At 47.9% G+C, this 24,011-nt stretch overlaps 1 long non-coding RNA gene across 1 annotated transcript in view; it reads right to left on the reverse strand.

Moving 5' to 3' along the window:
• Positions 1-19,668, reverse strand: part of LOC308197140 — a 384,945-nt gene extending 365,277 nt beyond the window's left edge. The window contains exon 1 of the long non-coding RNA XR_013952625.1: positions 19,358-19,668. This is a non-coding gene — a long non-coding RNA (uncharacterized lncRNA). The remainder of the gene's footprint in view (positions 1-19,357) is intronic.
• Positions 19,669-24,011: the final 4,343 nt, after the last annotated feature.

The raw sequence follows: 24,011 nt of genomic DNA on the forward strand, positions 1-24,011 counted from the left end.
GAACCCTAATGAGATGATTAAGAGCTATTTAATGGAGGGACAGCTCCATTAAAAAAGGACACAACCTCGACTAGCGGATAATTCTTACTACTGATCCTACCGTGGGCCCTAAAGCAGCCATCAAAAAAGAGTGCGTCAAAGCTCCACCACCTAAAAATACCAAAATAAGATGATTCCCTTATCACAAACAGGTCAACCTATGAATATAGGAGAATTAATGCTAAAATAAGTAACTCAGGGCCACACCCCTCTAACGGCGCAAGCTTACATAGAAACATTATTAACAGACCTAGACAGATACAAAAACCCCTACAAGACCACGTATTAACTAACCCTGTTAACCCGACTCAGGAGCGCCTATAAGAGCGATTAAAATCTGTGAAAGGAACTCGGCAAATTAATAAGGCCCGACTGTTTACCAAAAACATAGCCTTCAGCAAATTAAACAAGTATTGAAGGTGATGCCTGCCCGGTGACTTAGGTTTAACGGCCGCGGTATCCTAACCGTGCAAAGGTAGCGCAATCAATTGTCCCATAAATCGAGACTTGTATGAATGGCTAAACGAGGTCTTAACTGTCTCTCACAGATAATCAGTGAAATTGATCTCCCCGTGCAAAAGCGGGGATGTGAACATAAGACGAGAAGACCCTGTGGAACTTAAAAATCAACGACCACCGCGAATCCTCAATCAACCCCACTGGGGCCACTACCATCGCAGAGCCTGGTCGATATTTTTCGGTTGGGGCGACCTTGGAGGAGAACAAATCCTCCAAAAACAAGACCATACCTCTTTACCTAGAGCTACCCCTCAAAGTGCTAACAGTGACCAGACCCAATATAATTGATTAATGGACCAAGCTACCCCAGGGATAACAGCGCAATCCCCCTCAAGAGCCCATATCGACAGGGGGGTTTACGACCTCGATGTTGGATCAGGACATCCTAATGGTGCAGCCGCTATTAAGGGTTCGTTTGTTCAACGATTAACAGTCCTACGTGATCTGAGTTCAGACCGGAGCAATCCAGGTCGGTTTCTATCTATGACACACTCTCCCCAGTACGAAAGGACCGGGAAAGTGGGGCCAATACCACAAGCACGCCCCCCCCCTCTAAGCAGTGAAACCAACTAAACCGTGAAGAGGGCCTTCCCCCACCACTTTCAATCCTAGAAAAGGACCAGCTAGAGTGGCAGAGCCCAGCAAGTGCAGAAGGCTTAAGCCCTTTCCCCAGAGGTTCAAATCCTCTCCCTAGCTTCACCCATGATTCAAATAACAACACTAAGCTGCCTCATTATATCCCTCCTATACATCATCCCAATCCTGATTGCCGTAGCCTTCCTAACCCTAGTAGAACGGAAAATCCTAAGCTACATACAATCCCGCAAAGGCCCTAACGTTGTCGGGCCTTTTGGCCTACTTCAACCATTTGCGGACGGACTGAAACTATTTACCAAAGAGCCCATCCGACCCTCTACCTCTTCCCCACTTCTATTCATTCTGATACCAATACTAGCCCTTGTCCTAGCCCTCACCACTTGAGCACCACTACCACTCCCATTTCCCCTAGCAGATCTAAACCTCGGAGTTCTCTTCCTAATAGCCATGTCAAGCCTAGCCGTCTACTCAGTCCTATGATCAGGCTGAGCCTCGAACTCAAAATACGCACTAATCGGAGCCCTACGGGCAGTAGCACAGACCATTTCATACGAAGTGACACTGGCCATAATCCTGCTATCAATAATCATACTAAGCGGAAGCTACACACTCAGCTCCTTTGCCGTCGCACAGGAGCCTCTATACTTCATTTTCTCCTCATGACCCCTAGCAATAATATGATACGTATCCACCCTAGCAGAGACAAACCGAGCTCCTTTTGACCTCACAGAGGGTGAATCTGAGCTAGTCTCAGGGTTTAACGTTGAATACGCCGCAGGACCCTTCGCCTTATTCTTCCTAGCTGAATATGCGAACATTATGCTAATAAATACACTTACAGCCATCATATTCCTAAACCCAAGCGCCCTAGGGCCACCCACAGAACTATTCCCCGTCATCCTAGCCACAAAAGTCCTCCTACTATCTTCTGGTTTCTTATGGGTCCGAGCTTCATACCCACGATTCCGATATGACCAACTAATGCACCTACTATGAAAAAACTTCCTACCCCTCACACTAGCTCTGTGCCTCTGACACATCAGCATACCTATCTGCTATGCAGGCCTACCTCCTTACATAAGGAAATGTGCCTGAACTACAAAGGGTCACTATGATAAAGTGAACATAGAGGTATAACAGCCCTCTCATTTCCTGTTGACCTTAGAAAAGTAGGAATTGAACCCACACAAGAGAAATCAAAATTCTCCATACTTCCCTTATATTATTTTCTAGTAGAGTCAGCTAATCAAGCTATCGGGCCCATACCCCGAAAATGATGGTTTAACCCCCTCCTCTACTAATGAACCCTTACGCGACCCCAATCATAACCTTCAGCCTCATCTTGGGCACCACAATCACAATTTCCAGCAACCACTGAGTTCTGGCCTGGACAGGACTGGAGATCAACGCACTAGCCATCATTCCCCTAATTGCCAAATCCCACCACCCACGAGCAGTAGAAGCCGCAACGAAATACTTCCTAACCCAAGCAGCTGCTTCCGCCCTGGTCCTATTCTCTAGCATAACCAATGCCTGAGTCACCGGCCAATGAGACATCACACAAATAAACCACCCAACCTCCTGTCTACTACTGACAGCAGCAATCGCTATTAAACTGGGCCTAGTGCCATTTCACTTCTGATTCCCAGAAGTACTACAAGGATCGCCACTAATAACAGCCCTGCTACTCTCGACCCTCATAAAATTCCCCCCACTAACCCTGCTCCTACTAACATCCAAATCCCTCGACCCAGCTCTACTCACCGCCATGGCCCTAGCCTCAACAGCACTAGGAGGCTGAATAGGACTGAACCAAACACAAACACGCAAAATCCTAGCCTTCTCGTCCATCTCCCACTTAGGCTGAATCGCCATCATCCTAGTTTACAGCCCCAAATTGGCCTTACTTACCTTCTACCTATACACAATCATAACATCAGCCGTATTCCTAGCCCTTAACAAAATCAAAGCCCTTAACCTATCCATGATCACAACCTCATGAACAAAAACCCCAGTGCTAAACGCCACCCTAATACTAGTACTTTTATCCCTAGCAGGCCTCCCCCCATTAACAGGCTTTATACCAAAGTGACTTATCATCCAAGAACTAACTAAACAGGAAATAACACCAGCAGCCATGGCAATTGCCATGCTATCACTGCTCAGCCTCTTCTTCTACCTACGCCTCGCATACCACTCAACAATTACCCTTCCCCCCAACTCCTCTAACCACATAAAACAATGATACACTAGCAAAGCCCCAAGCACACCTACTGCGGTCCTTGCCTCACTATCAATCCTCTTACTTCCCCTGTCCCCAATAATACATGCCATTGTCTAGAAACTTAGGATAACACCCCAAACCGAAGGCCTTCAAAGCCTTAAATAAGAGTTAAACCCTCTTAGTTTCTGCACATTAAGACTTACAGAATATTAACCTGTATCTTCTGAATGCAAGTCAGACGCTTTAATTAAGCTAAAGCCTCCCTAGACAGATGGGCTTCGATCCCACAAAACTCTAGTTAACAGCTAAATGCCTAAACCAATTGGCTTCTGCCTACAAAGACCCTGACGCACCCTAGTGCGCATCGATGAGCTTGCAACTCAACATGAATTTCACTACAGAGCCGATAAGAAGAGGAATTAAACCTCTGTAAAAAGGACTACAGCCTAATGCTTCAACACTCAGCCATCTTACCCGTCACCTTCATCAACCGATGACTATTTTCCACTAACCATAAGGATATTGGCACCCTGTACCTCATCTTCGGGGCATGAGCAGGAATAGTCGGCACCGCACTCAGCCTATTAATCCGCGCAGAACTAGGACAACCAGGAACTCTCCTAGGCGACGACCAAATTTACAATGTAATCGTTACCGCTCACGCCTTTGTAATAAGCTTCTTTATAGTCATACCCATCATGATCGGAGGATTCGGCAACTGATTAGTCCCCCTCATAATCGGTGCCCCCGACATAGCATTCCCGCGAATAAACAACATAAGCTTTTGACTCCTCCCCCCATCATTCCTCCTCCTACTAGCCTCATCCACTGTAGAAGCTGGCGCCGGCACAGGCTGAACTGTCTACCCTCCCCTAGCAGGTGACCTTGCCCACGCCGGAGCTTCAGTAGACCTGGCTATCTTCTCACTCCACTTAGCCGGTATCTCCTCCATCCTTGGGGCCATCAACTTTATCACCACAGCCATCAACATAAAACCCCCCGCACTCTCACAATACCAAACCCCACTATTTGTCTGATCCGTACTAATTACCGCCATCCTACTCCTTCTATCACTCCCCGTACTCGCCGCCGGTATTACAATATTACTAACTGATCGAAACCTAAACACCACATTCTTCGACCCCGCTGGAGGAGGAGACCCAATCCTGTACCAACACCTATTCTGATTCTTCGGACACCCAGAAGTCTATATTCTGATCCTACCGGGGTTCGGAATCATCTCACACGTAGTCACGTACTACTCAGGCAAAAAGGAGCCCTTCGGCTACATGGGAATAGTCTGAGCCATACTATCCATCGGCTTCCTAGGATTCATTGTCTGAGCTCACCACATGTTTACAGTAGGAATAGACGTTGATACCCGAGCCTACTTTACATCAGCCACTATAATCATTGCCATCCCTACCGGAATCAAAGTATTTAGCTGACTAGCCACCCTGCACGGAGGAACAATCAAATGAGACCCCCCCCAATACTATGAGCTCTAGGATTTATCTTCCTATTTACCATCGGAGGATTAACAGGAATCGTTCTTGCAAACTCTTCCCTAGACATCGCCCTGCACGACACGTACTACGTAGTTGCCCACTTCCACTACGTCCTATCCATAGGCGCCGTCTTTGCCATTCTAGCAGGATTTACTCACTGATTCCCACTACTCACTGGGTTTACCCTACACCAAACATGAGCAAAAGCCCACTTCGGGGTAATATTTACAGGAGTAAACCTAACGTTCTTCCCCCAGCACTTCCTAGGCCTAGCAGGAATACCCCGACGATACTCGGACTATCCCGACGCCTACACACTATGAAACACCATTTCCTCCTAGTCCTAGGACTTAGAGAAACTCCAGTACTAAAAATAGTAAACACAAGCAATAATTTCATATACTTCACTCTCACTCACCACTCAACTATCAGCTAACCACACCCCCGTCCACATAGCTTAACACAAAGCATGGCACTGAAGTTGCCAAGATGGCATAAAACATGCCTGCGGACAAAAGACTTAGTCCTAACCTTACGGTTGGTTTTTGCTAAATATATACATGCAAGTATCCGCGCCCCAGTGTAAACGCCCTCGACCACCTACCCCCATACAGGCCTTGAGGAGCGGGTATCAGGCACACCCAAGTAGTAGCCCAAGACGCCTCGCTAAGCCACGCCCCCACGGGTATTCAGCAGTAATTAACATTAAGCAATGAGTGCAAACTTGACTTAGTTATAGCAACAGCCTAACTTCAAGGGTTGGTAAATCTTGTGCCAGCCACCGCGGTCATACAAGAAACCCAAATCAACCGTCCTATTGACACGGCGTAAAGAGTGGTAAAATGCCTATCCTAGCTAACTAAGATCAAAATGCAACTAAGCTGTCATAAGCCCAAGATGCACCTAAACACACCATCAAGATGATCTTAGGAACTAACGACTGATTTAAACCCACGAAAGCCAGGGCCCAAACTGGGATTAGATACCCCACTATGCCTGGCCCTAAATCTTGATACTTACTTTACCGAAGTATCCGCCAGAGAACTACGAGCACAAACGCTTAAAACTCTAAGGACTTGGCGGTGCCCCAAACCCACCTAGAGGAGCCTGTTCTACAATCGATAATCCCCGATTAACCCAACCACCCCTTGCCAACACAGCCTACATACCGCCGTCGCCAGCCCACCTCGAATGAGAGCACAACAGTGGACACAATAGCACCCCGCTAATAAGACAGGTCAAGGTATAGCCTATGGAGTGGAAGAAATGGGCTACATTCCCTATTCATAGGGCACACGGAAAGAAGCGTGAAACCACTTCTGGAAGGCGGATTTAGCAGTAAAGTGGGACAATAGAGCCTACTTTAAGCCGGCCCTGGGGCACGTACATGGTTAAACATGCCTGTTAGTAGTGTGGCGAGCCATAGTGGGAAGGCTAGGGCTATGTTCATAGATAGTTGGGTGGTTGGGGTGAATGTATATGGAAGGAGGCCTAGAAGGTTGATTGTAAGAAGTATGATTATTAGGGATGTAAATATTATGGCTCATTTGTGGCCATTTTTGTTGAGTGGGACTATTAGTTGTTTTGTGATTAGGTGAAGGAGTCATGTTTGGATAGTAGAAAGGCGGTTGTTGATTCATCGGTTGTTTGGGGACGGGAATAGTAGGGCTGGGAAGAGTAGGGATAGTAGGATTAAGGGGATGCCAAATAGATTGGGGCTGGAAAATTGGTCAAAGAAGCTTAGGTTCATGGTCAGGATCATGGTGTGGGTTTGGTAGTGAGGGAGGTCTTATTTGATGGGGGGTTGGTTGTGGTGAAGGCTAGTAGTTTTGGTTGGATGAGGAGTGCTAGGGTTAATCAGGTTATAATTATGATTGAAAATCATGGTGCGGGGTTAAGCTGTGGCATATCATTAAGGAGGGGGAAGTCCCTCTTTGGCTAGCTTAAAAGGCTAGTGCTGTTGCATAGCTTCTTAATGATTAGGATGATGATAGAAGGGACGATCAGGCCTCGAAATGTGGGAGTGGGGTTGATTCTACTACAGTAGGTATGTAGCTGTGATTAGCCCCGCAAATTTCTGAGCATTGTCCGTAAAAAATCCCAGGCCGGGTGGTAATGAATGAAGTTTGGTTTAGTCGGCCTGGGATTGCGTCTGTTTTAACTCCGAGCGTTGGGACTGCTCAGGAGTGGAGTACGTCTCCTGCAGTAATGATCACGCGGATGGGGGATTCTATTGGGATAACTATGCGGTGGTCAACTTCTAGCAGTCGGAAGTGGCCGTTGGGTAAGTCTGGGGTGGGCACTATGTAGGAGTCGAATGATAGGTCTTTGAAGTCTGTGTATTCGTAGCTTCAGTATCATTGGTGGCCGATGGCTTTTAGGGTGAGGTCTGGTTCGTCGATTTTGTCCATTATGTAGAGGATTTGTAGGGATGGGAGGGCGAGGAGTACCAGGACGATAGCAGGTAGGATTGTCCAGATCAGCTCTACTTCTTGGGCGTCTACAGCATTGGACGAGAGTTTTTCTGTTAGTATGTGGGCTAAAAGGTAGAGAACTAGGCTGCAGATAGCTAGGGCAACGATTAGGGCGTGGTCGTGGAATTCAACGAGTTCTTCTATGATGGGTGATGAGGCGTCTTGGAATCCTAGTTGGGAGTGGTTGGCCACATGAGATGTACAGGATTTTTACCTGTGATTTAGTCTTGACAAGGCTATGTAATTGGTTTACTAACGTCTCATAAGAAAGAAGCATGAGCGGTTAACCTCCTGGGAGACCCAGAAAACTTCACCCCAGCAAACCCGCTAGTAACCCCACCACACATCAAGCCAGAATGATACTTCCTATTCGCCTACGCCATCCTACGTTCAATCCCAAATAAACTAGGAGGCGTATTAGCACTGGCCGCCTCCGTACTGATCCTATTCCTAATCCCATTCCTGCACAAATCAAAACAACGAGCAATAACATTCCGACCACTCTCCCAGCTCCTATTCTGAGTACTAGTCGCCGACCTCCTCGTCCTAACATGAGTAGGAAGCCAACCCGTCGAACACCCATTCATCATCATCGGCCAACTCGCTTCAATCGCCTACTTCACTATCCTCCTATTTCTCCTCCCCGCCGCAAGCGCCCTAGAAAACAAAATACTCAACTGCTAAATACTCTAATAGTTTATAAAAACATTGGTCTTGTAAACCAAAGATTGAAGACTTACCACTTCTTAGAGTACCCCAAACTCAGAAAAAAAGGACTCAAACCTTTATCTCCAGCTCCCAAAGCTGGCATTTTCAATAAACTATTCTCTGACCCTAACCCCTAAACCGCCCGAATAGCACCCCGCGACAACCCCCGCACAAGCTCCAATACAACAAACAAAGTCAACAACAGCCCCCAACCCGCCACTAAAAACATCCCTGCCCCATGTGAATAAAACATGGAAACTCCACTAAAATCCGACCGAACAACAAACACCCCAACATTATTCACAGTAGAAACCCCGAACTTCCAAGCCCCCATAAACCCCCCAAACACCAACCCCCCAAAAACAATTGCCACAAACGCTACTGCACATCCAATCACCCGTCAATCCCCCCAAGCCCCAGGGAAAGGCTCCGCTGCTAAAGCTACTGAATAAACAAACACCACCAGCATACCCCCCAAATACACCATAAACAGCACTAAAGCCACGAACGAAACCCCAAGGCCCAGCAACCACCCGCACCCCGCCACAGACGCTAACACCAAACCAACAACCCCATAATACGGCGAAGGATTCGACGCCACACCCAAAACACCCACCGCAAAGCAAATCCCTAAAAAAAACATAAAATAAGTCATTATTCCTGCCCGGACACTACCCGAGGCCTGCGGCTCGAAAAGCCGCCATTGTTCTCAACTACAGGAACTAACCGCAAGCCCCCAATAATTCTACCCCATCTATGCCATTATGCTTAACCCCCCCCCCCTCCCCCCCCGAGGCGGGGGTATTTGGTTATGCATATTCGTGCATAAATTTATATACCCCATATACATACATACTATAGTACCAGTAATATACATTATATACGGACTATCTTATAAGCAGGTGCTAAACCCATACATGTACACGGCCATTAAACCCTTAAACACACTCCTACCAAACCACCCGGCATGAATGTTCTAGGACCATACCCCACAACACCCAATACAACTCCACTCAAGCGCATAACAAGACCCCATTTTAATGAATGCTCACAGGACATGCTCCAACAACAACTCTCCACCACATATCTCATGCAGTTCGTATCAGACGGATTTATTAATCGTACTCCTCACGTGAAATCAGCAACCCGTTGCACATAATGTCCGGTATGACTAGCTTCAGGCCCATACGTTCCCCCTAAACCCCTCGCCCTCCTCACATTTTTGCGCCTCTGGTTCCTCGGTCAGGGCCATCCATTGGGTTCACTCACCCCTCCTTGCCCTTCAAAGTGGCATCTGTGAGTACTTTCACCTTCTCAATGCGTAATCGCGGCATGTTCCAGCTTTTTGGCGCCTCTGGTTCCTCTTATTTTTTCCGGGGTTACCTCACAGGTGGCTATTCCCAGTGATCTCGGGGGTCCCACAATCTAAGCCTGGACACACCTGCCTCACGGCCTATCCTATATTTCAAGGGTCCCTCGATGAGACGGTTGGCGTATATGGGGAATCATCCTGACACTGATGCACTTTGACCACATTCAGTTAATGTTACCTCCACCCTCCGGGTTAAATGGGGCTATTGGATGAATGCTCGTTGGACATAGCACAAAACAACAAATCATTAAGCGCAACCCCTGCGCTTCACAAACTAAACCAGTAAACTTTCGCTAACCACCATGTAGCATAAACCTTCATCGCCCAATCCCAGCAAACTACCTCTAAAACTCCATTAATCATCCCTTCCATGACATCATCGGAACGATGTACATATACACACAAACACATACAAAATAACTTAAACTTATTAGAGAAACTCCAGTACTAAAAATAGTAAACACAAGCAATAATTTCATATACTTCACTCTCACTCACCACTCAACTATCAGCTAACCACACCCCCGTCCACATAGCTTAACACAAAGCATGGCACTGAAGTTGCCAAGATGGCATAAAACATGCCTGCGGACAAAAGACTTAGTCCTAACCTTACGGTTGGTTTTTGCTAAATATATACATGCAAGTATCCGCGCCCCAGTGTAAACGCCCTCGACCACCTACCCCCATACAGGCCTTGAGGAGCGGGTATCAGGCACACCCAAGTAGTAGCCCAAGACGCCTCGCTAAGCCACGCCCCCACGGGTATTCAGCAGTAATTAACATTAAGCAATGAGTGCAAACTTGACTTAGTTATAGCAACAGCCTAACTTCAAGGGTTGGTAAATCTTGTGCCAGCCACCGCGGTCATACAAGAAACCCAAATCAACCGTCCTATTGACACGGCGTAAAGAGTGGTAAAATGCCTATCCTAGCTAACTAAGATCAAAATGCAACTGAGCTGTCATAAGCCCAAGATGCACCTAAACACACCATCAAGATGATCTTAGGAACTAACGACTGATTTAAACCCACGAAAGCCAGGGCCCAAACTGGGATTAGATACCCCACTATGCCTGGCCCTAAATCTTGATACTTACTTTACCGAAGTATCCGCCAGAGAACTACGAGCACAAACGCTTAAAACTCTAAGGACTTGGCGGTGCCCCAAACCCACCTAGAGGAGCCTGTTCTACAATCGATAATCCCCGATTAACCCAACCACCCCTTGCCAACACAGCCTACATACCGCCGTCGCCAGCCCACCTCGAATGAGAGCACAACAGTGGACACAATAGCACCCCGCTAATAAGACAGGTCAAGGTATAGCCTATGGAGTGGAAGAAATGGGCTACATTCCCTATTCATAGGGCACACGGAAAGAAGCGTGAAACCACTTCTGGAAGGCGGATTTAGCAGTAAAGTGGGACAATAGAGCCTACTTTAAGCCGGCCCTGGGGCACGTACATACCGCCCGTCACCCTCCTCAAAAGCCACATCCCACATAACTAATACCATAAATACGCTGAAGATGAGGTAAGTCGTAACAAGGTAAGTGTACCGGAAGGTGTACTTAGAATATCAAGACGTAGCTATAACACCAAAGCACTCAGCTTACACCTGAAAGATATCTACTAGACCGGATCGTCTTGAAGCCCCCCCTCTAGCTCAACCGCACAAATAGTACACCAAAACTAAAGAATTTACTAAACTAATTAAACTAAAGCATTTTACAGTCTTAGTATAGGCAATAGAAAAGACACTTAGACGCGATAGAGACCCCAGTACCGTAAGGGAAAGATGAAATAGCAGTGAAACAATCAAAGCGACAGACAGCAAAGATCAACCCTTGTACCTTTTGCATCATGGTTTAGCGAGAACAACCAAGCAAAGTGAACTAAAGTTTGCCCCCCCGAAACCCAAGCGAGCTACTTTCAAGCAGTTAAAGAGAGCGAACCCGTCTCTGTTGCAAAAGAGTGGGATGACTTGTCAGTAGAGGTGAAAAGCCAACCGAGCTGGGTGATAGCTGGTTACCTGTGAAACGAATCTAAGTTCCCCCTTAATCCTCCCTACCGGACATCCTGAACCCTAATGAGATGATTAAGAGCTATTTAATGGAGGGACAGCTCCATTAAAAAAGGACACAACCTCGACTAGCGGATAATTCTTACTACTGATCCTACCGTGGGCCCTAAAGCAGCCATCAAAAAAGAGTGCGTCAAAGCTCCACCACCTAAAAATACCAAAATAAGATGATTCCCTTATCACAAACAGGTCAACCTATGAATATAGGAGAATTAATGCTAAAATAAGTAACTCAGGGCCACACCCCTCTAACGGCGCAAGCTTACATAGAAACATTATTAACAGACCTAGACAGATACAAAAACCCCTACAAGACCACGTATTAACTAACCCTGTTAACCCGACTCAGGAGCGCCTATAAGAGCGATTAAAATCTGTGAAAGGAACTCGGCAAATTAATAAGGCCCGACTGTTTACCAAAAACATAGCCTTCAGCAAATTAAACAAGTATTGAAGGTGATGCCTGCCCGGTGACTTAGGTTTAACGGCCGCGGTATCCTAACCGTGCAAAGGTAGCGCAATCAATTGTCCCATAAATCGAGACTTGTATGAATGGCTAAACGAGGTCTTAACTGTCTCTCACAGATAATCAGTGAAATTGATCTCCCCGTGCAAAAGCGGGGATGTGAACATAAGACGAGAAGACCCTGTGGAACTTAAAAATCAACGACCACCGCGAATCCTCAATCAACCCCACTGGGGCCACTACCATCGCAGAGCCTGGTCGATATTTTTCGGTTGGGGCGACCTTGGAGGAGAACAAATCCTCCAAAAACAAGACCATACCTCTTTACCTAGAGCTACCCCTCAAAGTGCTAACAGTGACCAGACCCAATATAATTGATTAATGGACCAAGCTACCCCAGGGATAACAGCGCAATCCCCCTCAAGAGCCCATATCGACAGGGGGGTTTACGACCTCGATGTTGGATCAGGACATCCTAATGGTGCAGCCGCTATTAAGGGTTCGTTTGTTCAACGATTAACAGTCCTACGTGATCTGAGTTCAGACCGGAGCAATCCAGGTCGGTTTCTATCTATGACACACTCTCCCCAGTACGAAAGGACCGGGAAAGTGGGGCCAATACCACAAGCACGCCCCCCCCCTCTAAGCAGTGAAACCAACTAAACCGTGAAGAGGGCCTTCCCCCACCACTTTCAATCCTAGAAAAGGACCAGCTAGAGTGGCAGAGCCCTGCAAGTGCAGAAGGCTTAAGCCCTTTCCCCAGAGGTTCAAATCCTCTCCCTAGCTTCACCCATGATTCAAATAACAACACTAAGCTGCCTCATTATATCCCTCCTATACATCATCCCAATCCTGATTGCCGTAGCCTTCCTAACCCTAGTAGAACGGAAAATCCTAAGCTACATACAATCCCGCAAAGGCCCTAACGTTGTCGGGCCTTTTGGCCTACTTCAACCATTTGCGGACGGACTGAAACTATTTACCAAAGAGCCCATCCGACCCTCTACCTCTTCCCCACTTCTATTCATTCTGATACCAATACTAGCCCTTGTCCTAGCCCTCACCACTTGAGCACCACTACCACTCCCATTTCCCCTAGCAGATCTAAACCTCGGAGTTCTCTTCCTAATAGCCATGTCAAGCCTAGCCGTCTACTCAGTCCTATGATCAGGCTGAGCCTCGAACTCAAAATACGCACTAATCGGAGCCCTACGGGCAGTAGCACAGACCATTTCATACGAAGTGACACTGGCCATAATCCTGCTATCAATAATCATACTAAGCGGAAGCTACACACTCAGCTCCTTTGCCGTCGCACAGGAGCCTCTATACTTCATTTTCTCCTCATGACCCCTAGCAATAATATGATACGTATCCACCCTAGCAGAGACAAACCGAGCTCCTTTTGACCTCACAGAGGGTGAATCTGAGCTAGTCTCAGGGTTTAACGTTGAATACGCCGCAGGACCCTTCGCCTTATTCTTCCTAGCTGAATATGCGAACATTATGCTAATAAATACACTTACAGCCATCATATTCCTAAACCCAAGCGCCCTAGGGCCACCCACAGAACTATTCCCCGTCATCCTAGCCACAAAAGTCCTCCTACTATCTTCTGGTTTCTTATGGGTCCGAGCTTCATACCCACGATTCCGATATGACCAACTAATGCACCTACTATGAAAAAACTTCCTACCCCTCACACTAGCTCTGTGCCTCTGACACATCAGCATACCTATCTGCTATGCAGGCCTACCTCCTTACATAAGGAAATGTGCCTGAACTACAAAGGGTCACTATGATAAAGTGAACATAGAGGTATAACAGCCCTCTCATTTCCTGTTGACCTTAGAAAAGTAGGAATTGAACCCACACAAGAGAAATCAAAATTCTCCATACTTCCCTTATATTATTTTCTAGTAGAGTCAGCTAATCAAGCTATCGGGCCCATACCCCGAAAATGATGGTTTAACCCCCTCCTCTACTAATGAACCCTTACGCGACCCCAATCATAACCTTCAGCCTCATCTTGGGCACCACAATCACAATTTCCAGCAACCACTGAGTTCTGGCCTGGACAGGACTGGAGATCAACGCACTAGCCATCATTCCCCTAATTGCCAAATCCCACCACCCACGAGCAGTAGAAGCCGCAACGAAATACTTCCTAACCCAAGCAGCTGCTTCCGCCCTGGTCCTATTCTCTAGCATAACCAATGCCTGAGTCACCGGCCAATGAGACATCACACAAATAAACCACCCAACCTCCTGTCTACTACTGACAGCAGCAATCGCTATTAAACTGGGCCTAGTGCCATTTCACTTCTGATTCCCAGAAGTACTACAAGGATCGCCACTAATAACAGCCCTGCTACTCTCGACCCTCATAAAATTCCCCCCACTAACCCTGCTCCTACTAACATCCAAATCCCTCGACCCAGCTCTACTCACCGCCATGGCCCTAGCCTCAACAGCACTAGGAGGCTGAATAGGACTGAACCAAACACAAACACGCAAAATCCTAGCCTTCTCGTCCATCTCCCACTTAGGCTGAATCGCCATCATCCTAGTTTACAGCCCCAAATTGGCCTTACTTACCTTCTACCTATACTAGGATGGCCTCTAGCAGGATTTACTCACTGATTCCCACTACTCACTGGGTTTACCCTACACCAAACATGAGCAAAAGCCCACTTCGGGGTAATATTTACAGGAGTAAACCTAACGTTCTTCCCCCAGCACTTCCTAGGCCTAGCAGGAATACCCCGACGATACTCGGACTATCCCGACGCCTACACACTATGAAACACCATTTCCTCCATCGGCTCCCTAATCTCAATAGTAGCCGTAATCATACTAATATTCATCATCTGAGAAGCCTTTCCGGCCAAACGAAAAGTCCTACAACCAGAACTAACTACCACAAACGTTGAATGAATCCACGGCTGCCCTCCCCCATACCATACTTTCGAGGAACCGGCCTTCGTCCAAGTACAAGAAAGGAAGGAATCGAACCCTCACATGCTGGTTTCAAGCCAACTGCATTAACCGCTCATGCTTCTTTCTTATGAGACGTTAGTAAACCAATTACATAGCCTTGTCAAGACTAAATCACAGGTAAAAATCCTGTACATCTCATGTGGCCAACCACTCCCAACTAGGATTCCAAGACGCCTCATCACCCATCATAGAAGAACTCGTTGAATTCCACGACCACGCCCTAATCGTTGCCCTAGCTATCTGCAGCCTAGTTCTCTACCTTTTAGCCCACATACTAACAGAAAAACTCTCGTCCAATGCTGTAGACGCCCAAGAAGTAGAGCTGATCTGGACAATCCTACCTGCTATCGTCCTGGTACTCCTCGCCCTCCCATCCCTACAAATCCTCTACATAATGGACAAAATCGATGAACCAGACCTCACCCTAAAAGCCATCGGCCACCAATGATACTGAAGCTACGAATACACAGACTTCAAAGACCTATCATTCGACTCCTACATAGTGCCCACCCCAGACTTACCCAACGGCCACTTCCGACTGCTAGAAGTTGACCACCGCATAGTTATCCCAATAGAATCCCCCATCCGCGTGATCATTACTGCAGGAGACGTACTCCACTCCTGAGCAGTCCCAACGCTCGGAGTTAAAACAGACGCAATCCCAGGCCGACTAAACCAAACTTCATTCATTACCACCCGGCCTGGGATTTTTTACGGACAATGCTCAGAAATTTGCGGGGCTAATCACAGCTACATACCCATTGTAGTAGAATCAACCCCACTCCCACATTTCGAGGCCTGATCGTCCCTTCTATCATCATCCTAATCATTAAGAAGCTATGCAACAGCACTAGCCTTTTAAGCTAGCCAAAGAGGGACTTCCCCCTCCTTAATGATATGCCACAGCTTAACCCCGCACCATGATTTTCAATCATAATTATAACCTGATTAACCCTAGCACTCCTCATCCAACCAAAACTACTAGCCTTCACCACAACCAACCCCCCATCAAATAAGACCTCCCTCACTACCAAACCCACACCATGATCCTGACCATGAACCTAAGCTTCTTTGACCAATTTTCCAGCCCCAATCTATTTGGCATCCCCTTAATCCTACTATCCCTACTCTTCCCAGCCCTACTATTCCCGTCCCCAAACAACCCATGAATCAACAACCGCCTTTCTACTATCCAAACATGACTCCTTCACCTAATCACAAAACAACTAATAGTCCCACTCAACAAAAATGGCCACAAATGAGCCATAATATTTACATCCCTAATAATCATACTTCTTACAATCAACCTTCTAGGCCTCCTTCCATATACATTCACCCCAACCACCCAACTATCTATGAACATAGCCCTAGCCTTCCCACTATGGCTCGCCACACTACTAACAGGCCTACGAAACCAACCATCAGCCTCTTTAGCCCACCTATTACCCGAAGGTACCCCTACACCCCTAATCCCCGCACTAATCCTGATCGAAACAACCAGCCTACTAATCCGCCCCCTAGCCCTCGGAGTCCGCCTTACAGCCAACCTTACAGCAGGACACTTACTCATCCAACTCATCTCTACAGCCTCCATTGCATTAATACCCACCCTTCCTGCAGTATCCATCCTAACAATAATCATCCTACTACTCCTAACCATCCTAGAAGTAGCAGTAGCCATAATCCAGGCCTACGTCTTCGTGCTCCTTCTAAGCCTATACTTACAAGAAAACATCTAATGGCACACCAAGCACACTCATACCACATAGTTGACCCAAGCCCTTGACCAATCTTCGGGGCAGCCGCCGCCCTACTCACAACCTCAGGATTAATCATGTGATTCCACTACAACTCATCCATACTACTAACCCTAGGCCTCATCTCAATACTCCTAGTAATACTCCAATGATGACGAGACATTGTACGAGAAAGCACCTTCCAAGGCCATCACACTCCCACAGTCCAAAAAGGCCTACGATACGGCATAATCCTTTTCATCACATCCGAAGCATTCTTCTTCTTAGGGTTCTTCTGAGCGTTCTTCCACTCGAGCCTGGCCCCAACCCCAGAACTAGGAGGCCAATGACCCCCAACAGGAATTAAACCACTCAACCCGATAGAAGTCCCCCTACTAAACACAGCCATCCTACTAGCCTCAGGCGTTACCGTAACGTGAGCCCATCACAGCATCACAGAAGGAAACCGAAAACACGCCATCCACGCCCTAACCCTAACGATCCTCCTGGGATTCTACTTCACAGCCCTACAAGCAATAGAATACCACGAAGCCCCATTCTCAATCGCCGATAGCGTCTACGGATCTACCTTCTTCGTTGCCACTGGATTCCACGGACTCCACGTAATCATCGGATCCTCCTTCCTGACCGTCTGCCTCTTCCGACTGATCAAGTTCCACTTTACATCAGACCACCACTTCGGATTCGAGGCAGCAGCCTGATACTGACACTTCGTAGACGTCATCTGACTATTCCTCTACATAACCATCTACTGATGAGGATCTTGCTCTTCTAGTATATTAATTACAATTGACTTCCAATCTCTAGAATCTGGTATAAACCCAGAGGAGAGCAATGAACGCACTCATGTTCATATTCGCCCTATCATCAATCCTAAGCGCCGCCCTAACCGCATTAAACTTCTGACTCGCCCAAATAAACCCCGACTCAGAGAAACTCTCACCGTACGAATGTGGATTCGACCCTCTTGGATCTGCTCGATTACCATTCTCAGTCCGATTCTTCCTCAGTAGCCATCCTGTTCGTCCTATTCGACCTAGAAATCGCCCTCCTACTCCCCCTGCCATGAGCCGTCCAACTCCAATCCCCCCTAATGACCCTCACCTGAACTGTAGTGATCCTCCTTCTCCTAACACTCGGACTGGCCTACGAGTGAATTCAAGGGGGCCTAGAATGAGCAGAATAACAGAAAGTTAGTCTAACCAAAAAGATAGCTGGTTTCGACCCAGCAGATTACAGCCAACCCTGTAACTTTCTTATGTCGCCCCTACATTTAAGCTTCTACTCAGCCTTCATTTTCAGCGGACTAGGACTAGCCTTCCACCGAACCCACCTAGTATCCGCCCTACTATGCCTTGAAAGCATAATATTATCGATATTCGTAGGCCTATCAATATGATCCATCGAAAACCAAGTCTCCTCATTCACCATGGTACCAATTCTCATGCTAACCTTCTCAGCGTGTGAGGCGGGCACAGGCCTGGCCATCCTAGTAGCCTCCACCCGCACACATGGCTCCGACCATCTACACAACCTAAACCTCCTGCAATGCTAAAAATCATCCTACCCACAATCATACTTCTTCCAACAGCCCTGCTGTCTCCACCAAAATTTCTATGGACTAACACCACCTTATACAGCCTCCTAATCGCTGCCCTAAGCCTACAGTGATTAATCCCAACCTACTACCCCTACAAATTTTTATCCAACTGAACAGGAATTGACCAAATCTCATCCCCCCTCCTAGTACTATCCTGCTGACTACTCCCACTCATAATCATAGCAAGCCAAAACCACCTGCAACAAGAACCCCTACAACGCAAACGAATCTTTATCTCAACCTTAGTCGCAGTCCAGCCATTCATCCTACTAGCCTTTTCCACCACAGAACTAGCACTATTTTACATCTCATTTGAAGCAACCCTCATTCCCACCCTAATCTTAATCACCCGATGGGGGAACCAACCAGAACGCCTAAGCGCTGGCATCTACCTGCTATTCTACACGCCAGTAAGCTCTCTACCCCTGCTAATCACAATCATACACCTATACGTGAAAATTGGCACCCTGCACCTGCCAACCCTACAACTAACCCACCCAACCCTATCCACCTCATGGACAGGAATACTATCAGGTCTAGCACTGCTCATAGCATTCATAGTAAAAGCCCCACTATACGGCCTACACCTCTGACTGCCAAAAGCCCACGTAGAAGCACCCATCGCAGGCTCAATACTCCTCGCCGCCCTACTACTAAAGCTAGGAGGATACGGAATTATACGAGTCACTCTATTTATGGGCCCACTGTCCAACCTCCTGCACTACCCCTTCCTAACCCTGGCCCTATGAGGCGCCCTAATGACTAGCTCAATCTGCCTACGACAGACAGACCTAAAATCACTAATCGCTTATTCATCCGTTAGCCACATAGGCCTAGTTATCGCCGCAGGAATAATCCAAACCCACTGATCATTCTCAGGGGCAATGATCCTAATAATTTCCCATGGACTAACTTCCTCCATACTATTCTGCCTAGCCAACACAAACTATGAACGTACGCACAGCCGAATTCTACTACTCACACGAGGCCTACAACCTCTCCTACCACTCATAGCTACCTGATGATTGCTGGCCAATCTAACAAACATAGCCTTACCCCCAACAACAAACCTCATAGCAGAGCTAACCATTATAATCACCTTATTCAACTGATCTGCCTTCACGATCATCCTAACAGGAATCGCAACCCTACTAACCGCCTCCTACACCTTATTCATACTACTAATGACCCAACGAGGCTCAATCCCCTCCCACATCACATCTATGCAAAACTCAACCACGCGAGAACACCTGCTCATAACACTCCACATTATCCCAATATTCCTCCTAATCCTCAAACCCGAACTGATCTCCGGAATCCCCTCATGCAAGTATAGTTTAAACCAAACATTAGACTGTGATTCTAAGAATAGAAGTTCAAACCTTCTTACCTGCCGAGGGGAGGGTTTAACCAACAAGAGCTGCTAACTCTTACATCTGAGCCTAAAACCTCAGCCCCCTTACTTTTAAAGGATAACAGCAATCCACTGGTCTTAGGAACCACCCATCTTGGTGCAAATCCAAGTAAAAGGAGTGAACCCCACACTACTAATCAACTCCCTCACACTACTCACGCTGACAATCCTCCTAACCCCAATCATCCTGCCATTTCTATTTAAAAACTTTAAAAACACCCCACAAGCCACCACCCGCGCTGTTAAAACCGCATTCCTAATTAGCCTAGCCCCTACAACCGCATTCATCTACTCGGGAGTAGAATCTGTCACCTGCCACTGGGAGTGAAAATTCATTATAAACTTTAAAATCCCCCTGAGCCTAAAAATAGACCAATACTCAATAACATTTCTTCCAATCGCCCTATTTGTAACATGATCAATCCTACAATTCGCCATATGATACATGGCCTCAGAGCCATACGTAACAAAATTTTTCACCTACCTACTGACATTCCTAGTCGCCATACTCCTCCTAACAACCGCAAACAACATATTCCTCCTATTCGTAGGCTGGGAAGGAGTACGAATCATGTCCTTCCTTCTCATCGGCTGATGACAAGGCCGAGCAGATGCCAACACCGCCGCCCTACGAGCCGTAATCTACAACCGAATCGGAGACATCGGACTGATCCTGAGCATAGCATGACTAGCTTCAACATTCAACACCTGAGAGATCCAACAAGCCGTACACCCCCACCAAACCCCAATCCTCCCCCTCATAGGATTAATCCTCGCAGCCGCAGGAAAATCCGCCCAATTTGGACTCCACCCATGACTGCCCGCAGCAATAGAAGGCCCCACCCCAGTATCAGCCCTACTGCACTCCAGTACCATAGTAGTAGCCGGAATCTTCCTGCTCATCCGCATGCACCCCCTGCTAGCCACCAACCAGACAGCCCTAACTGCCTGCCTATGCCTAGGTGCTCTATCAACCCTATTCGCTGCCACATGCGCCCTAACCCAAAATGACATCAAAAAAATCATTGCTTTCTCAACATCCAGCCAACTAGGACTAATAATAGTCACTATCGGACTAAACCTCCCACAACTAGCCTTCCTACACATCTCAACCCATGCCTTCTTTAAAGCCATACTATTCCTATGCTCAGGGTCTATCATCCACAACCTAAACGGAGAACAAGATATCCGAAAGATAGGAGGCCTACAGAAAATACTCCCAGTCACTACTTCCTGCCTAACCATCGGAAACCTGGCGCTGATAGGAACCCCATTCCTAGCCGGATTCTACTCAAAAGACCTCATCATCGAAAGCTTAAACACATCATACCTAAATACTTGAGCCCTACTCCTAACCCTTATAGCCACAGCATTCACCGCAACCTACAGCATCCGCATAACCATCCTAGTCCAAGCTGGACAAACCCGAATCCCCCCAATAGTATCAATAAACGAAAACAACCCACTAATCACCGCCCCCCTAACCCGACTCGCCCTAGGCAGCATTACAGCAGGAATAATCATTACCTCTTTCATCACACCAACCAAAACCCCCCCAATAACCATACCCCTTATCACCAAAACCGCTGCCATCCTCATAACAATCCTAGGAATCATCCTAGCCCTAGAACTATCGAACATAACACACACCCTCACTCACCCCAAACCAAACCCCCTCATAAACTTCTCCTCTGCATTAGGGTACTTCAACCCCCTAGTACACCGATTCTTCTCCAAAAACCTACTAGAAAAGGGACAAAACATTGCCCTACACTTGATCGACCTCTCCTGACTCAAAAAAATAGGGCCAGAGGGCCTTGCTGAACTACAAGTAGCCGCAAGCAAAGCCGCAACCTCAATACACACAGGGCTAATTAAGGCCTACCTAGGATCCTTCGCCCTCTCCATCCTGGTAATAATCCTAATAACACACAGACTCACTAATGGCCCCTAACATCCGCAAATCCCATCCCCTACTAAAAATAATCAACAACTCCCTAATCGACCTACCCGCCCCCTCCAACATCTCTGCCTGATGAAACTTCGGCTCCCTTCTAGCCATCTGCTTAGCCACACAAATCCTAACAGGCCTGCTACTAGCCATACACTACACCGCAGACACTTCACTCGCCTTCTCCTCAGTAGCTCACACATGCCGAGACGTCCAGTACGGATGGCTCATCCGCAACCTCCACGCCAACGGTGCTTCGCTCTTCTTTATCTGCATCTACTTACACATCGGACGAGGCCTCTACTACGGCTCCTACCTATACAAAGAAACCTGAAACACAGGAGTAATCCTCCTACTCACCCTAATAGCAACTGCCTTCGTAGGGTATGTCCTACCATGAGGACAAATGTCATTCTGAGGGGCCACCGTAATCACCAACCTATTCTCAGCCATCCCGTACATTGGGCAAACTCTAGTAGAATGAGCCTGAGGAGGATTCTCAGTAGACAATCCAACCTTAACCCGATTCTTCGCCATCCACTTCCTACTGCCCTTCCTAATTGCAGGAATCACCCTAGTCCACCTAACCTTCCTACACGAATCAGGCTCAAATAACCCACTAGGAATCGTATCAGACTGCGACAAAATCCCATTCCACCCATACTTCTCCATTAAAGACAGCTTACGGCTTACCCTAATAATCACCCCTCTAATAGCACTAGCCCTATTTTCACCGAACCTCCTGGTTCTTGGAATCCTAGTTGGGAGTGGTTGGCCACATGAGATGTACAGGATTTTTACCTGTGATTTAGTCTTGACAAGGCTATGTAATTGGTTTACTAACATCTCATAAGAAAGAAGCATGAGCGGTTAATGCAGTTGGCTTGAAACCCATCCCCAGTGGTGCAAGTGCACTCTCTGGACTCACTGCACTGCATCCCCAGTGGTGCCAGTGCACTCTCTGCACTCACTGCACTGCATCCCCAGTGGTGCCAGTGCAATCTCTGGACTCACTGCAGAGCATCCCCAGTGGTGCCAGTGCACTCTGTGGACTCACTGTAGTGCATCCCCAGTGGTGCCAGTGCACTCTCTGGACTCACTGCACTGCATCCCCAGTGGTGCCAGTGCAATCTCTGGACTCACTGCAGTGCATCCCCAGTGGTGCCAGTGCACTCTCTGGACTCACTGCAGTGCATCCCCAGTGGTGCCAGTGCACTCTCTGGACTCACTGCACTCCATCCCCAGTGGTGCCAGTGCACTCTCTGGACTCACTGCACTGCATCCCCAGTGGTGCCAGTGCACTCTCTGGAGTCACAGCACTGCATCCCCAGTGGTGTCAGTGCACTCTCTGGACTCACTGAAGTGCATCCCCAGTTGTGCCAGTGCACTCTCTGGACTCAATGCAGTGCATCCCCAGTGGTGCCAGTGCAATCTCTGGACTCACTGTAGTGCATCCCCAGTGGTGCCAGTGCACTCTCTGGACTCACTGCAGTGCATCCCCAGTGGTGCCAGTGCACTCTCTGGACTCACTGTACTGCATCACCAGTGGTGCCAGTGCACTCTCTGGACTCACTGCAGTGCATCCCCAGTGGTGCCAGTGCACTCTCTGGACTCACTGCAGTGCATCACCAGTGGTGCCAGTGCACTCTCTGGACTCACTGAGGTGCATCCCCAGTGGTGCCAGTGCAATCTCTGGACTCACTGCAGTGCATCCCCAGTGGTGCCAGTGCACACTCTGGACTCACTGCACTGCATCCCCAGTGGTGCCAGTGCACTCTCTGGACTCACTGCACTGCATCCCCAGAGGTGCCAGTGCAATCTCTGGACTCACTGCACTGCATGCCCAGTGGTGCCAGTGTACTCTCTGGACTCACTGCAGTGCATCCCCAGTGGTGCCAAAGCACTCTCTGGACTCACTGCACTGCATCCCCAGTGGTGCCAGTGCACTCTCTGGACTCACTGCACTGCATCCCCAGTGGTGTCAGTGCACTCTCTGGACTCACTGAAGTGCATCCCCAGTTGTGCCAGTGCACTCTCTGGACTCAATGCAGTGCATCCCCAGTGGTGCCAGTGCACTCTCTGGACTCACTGCACTGCATCCCCAGTGGTGCCAGTGCAATCTCTGGACTCACTGTAGTGCATCCCCAGTGGTGCCAGTGCACTCTCTGGACTCACTGCAGTGCATCCCCAGTGGTGCCAGTGCACTCTCTGGACTCACTGTACTGCATCACCAGTGGTGCCAGTGCACTCTCTGGACTCACTGCAGTGCATCCCCAGTGGTGCCAGTGCACTCTCTG

Source organism: Anser brachyrhynchus (assembly GCF_964034855.1).
Source record: "Anser brachyrhynchus genome assembly, chromosome: 6".
NCBI lineage: Eukaryota > Metazoa > Chordata > Aves > Anseriformes > Anatidae > Anser > Anser brachyrhynchus.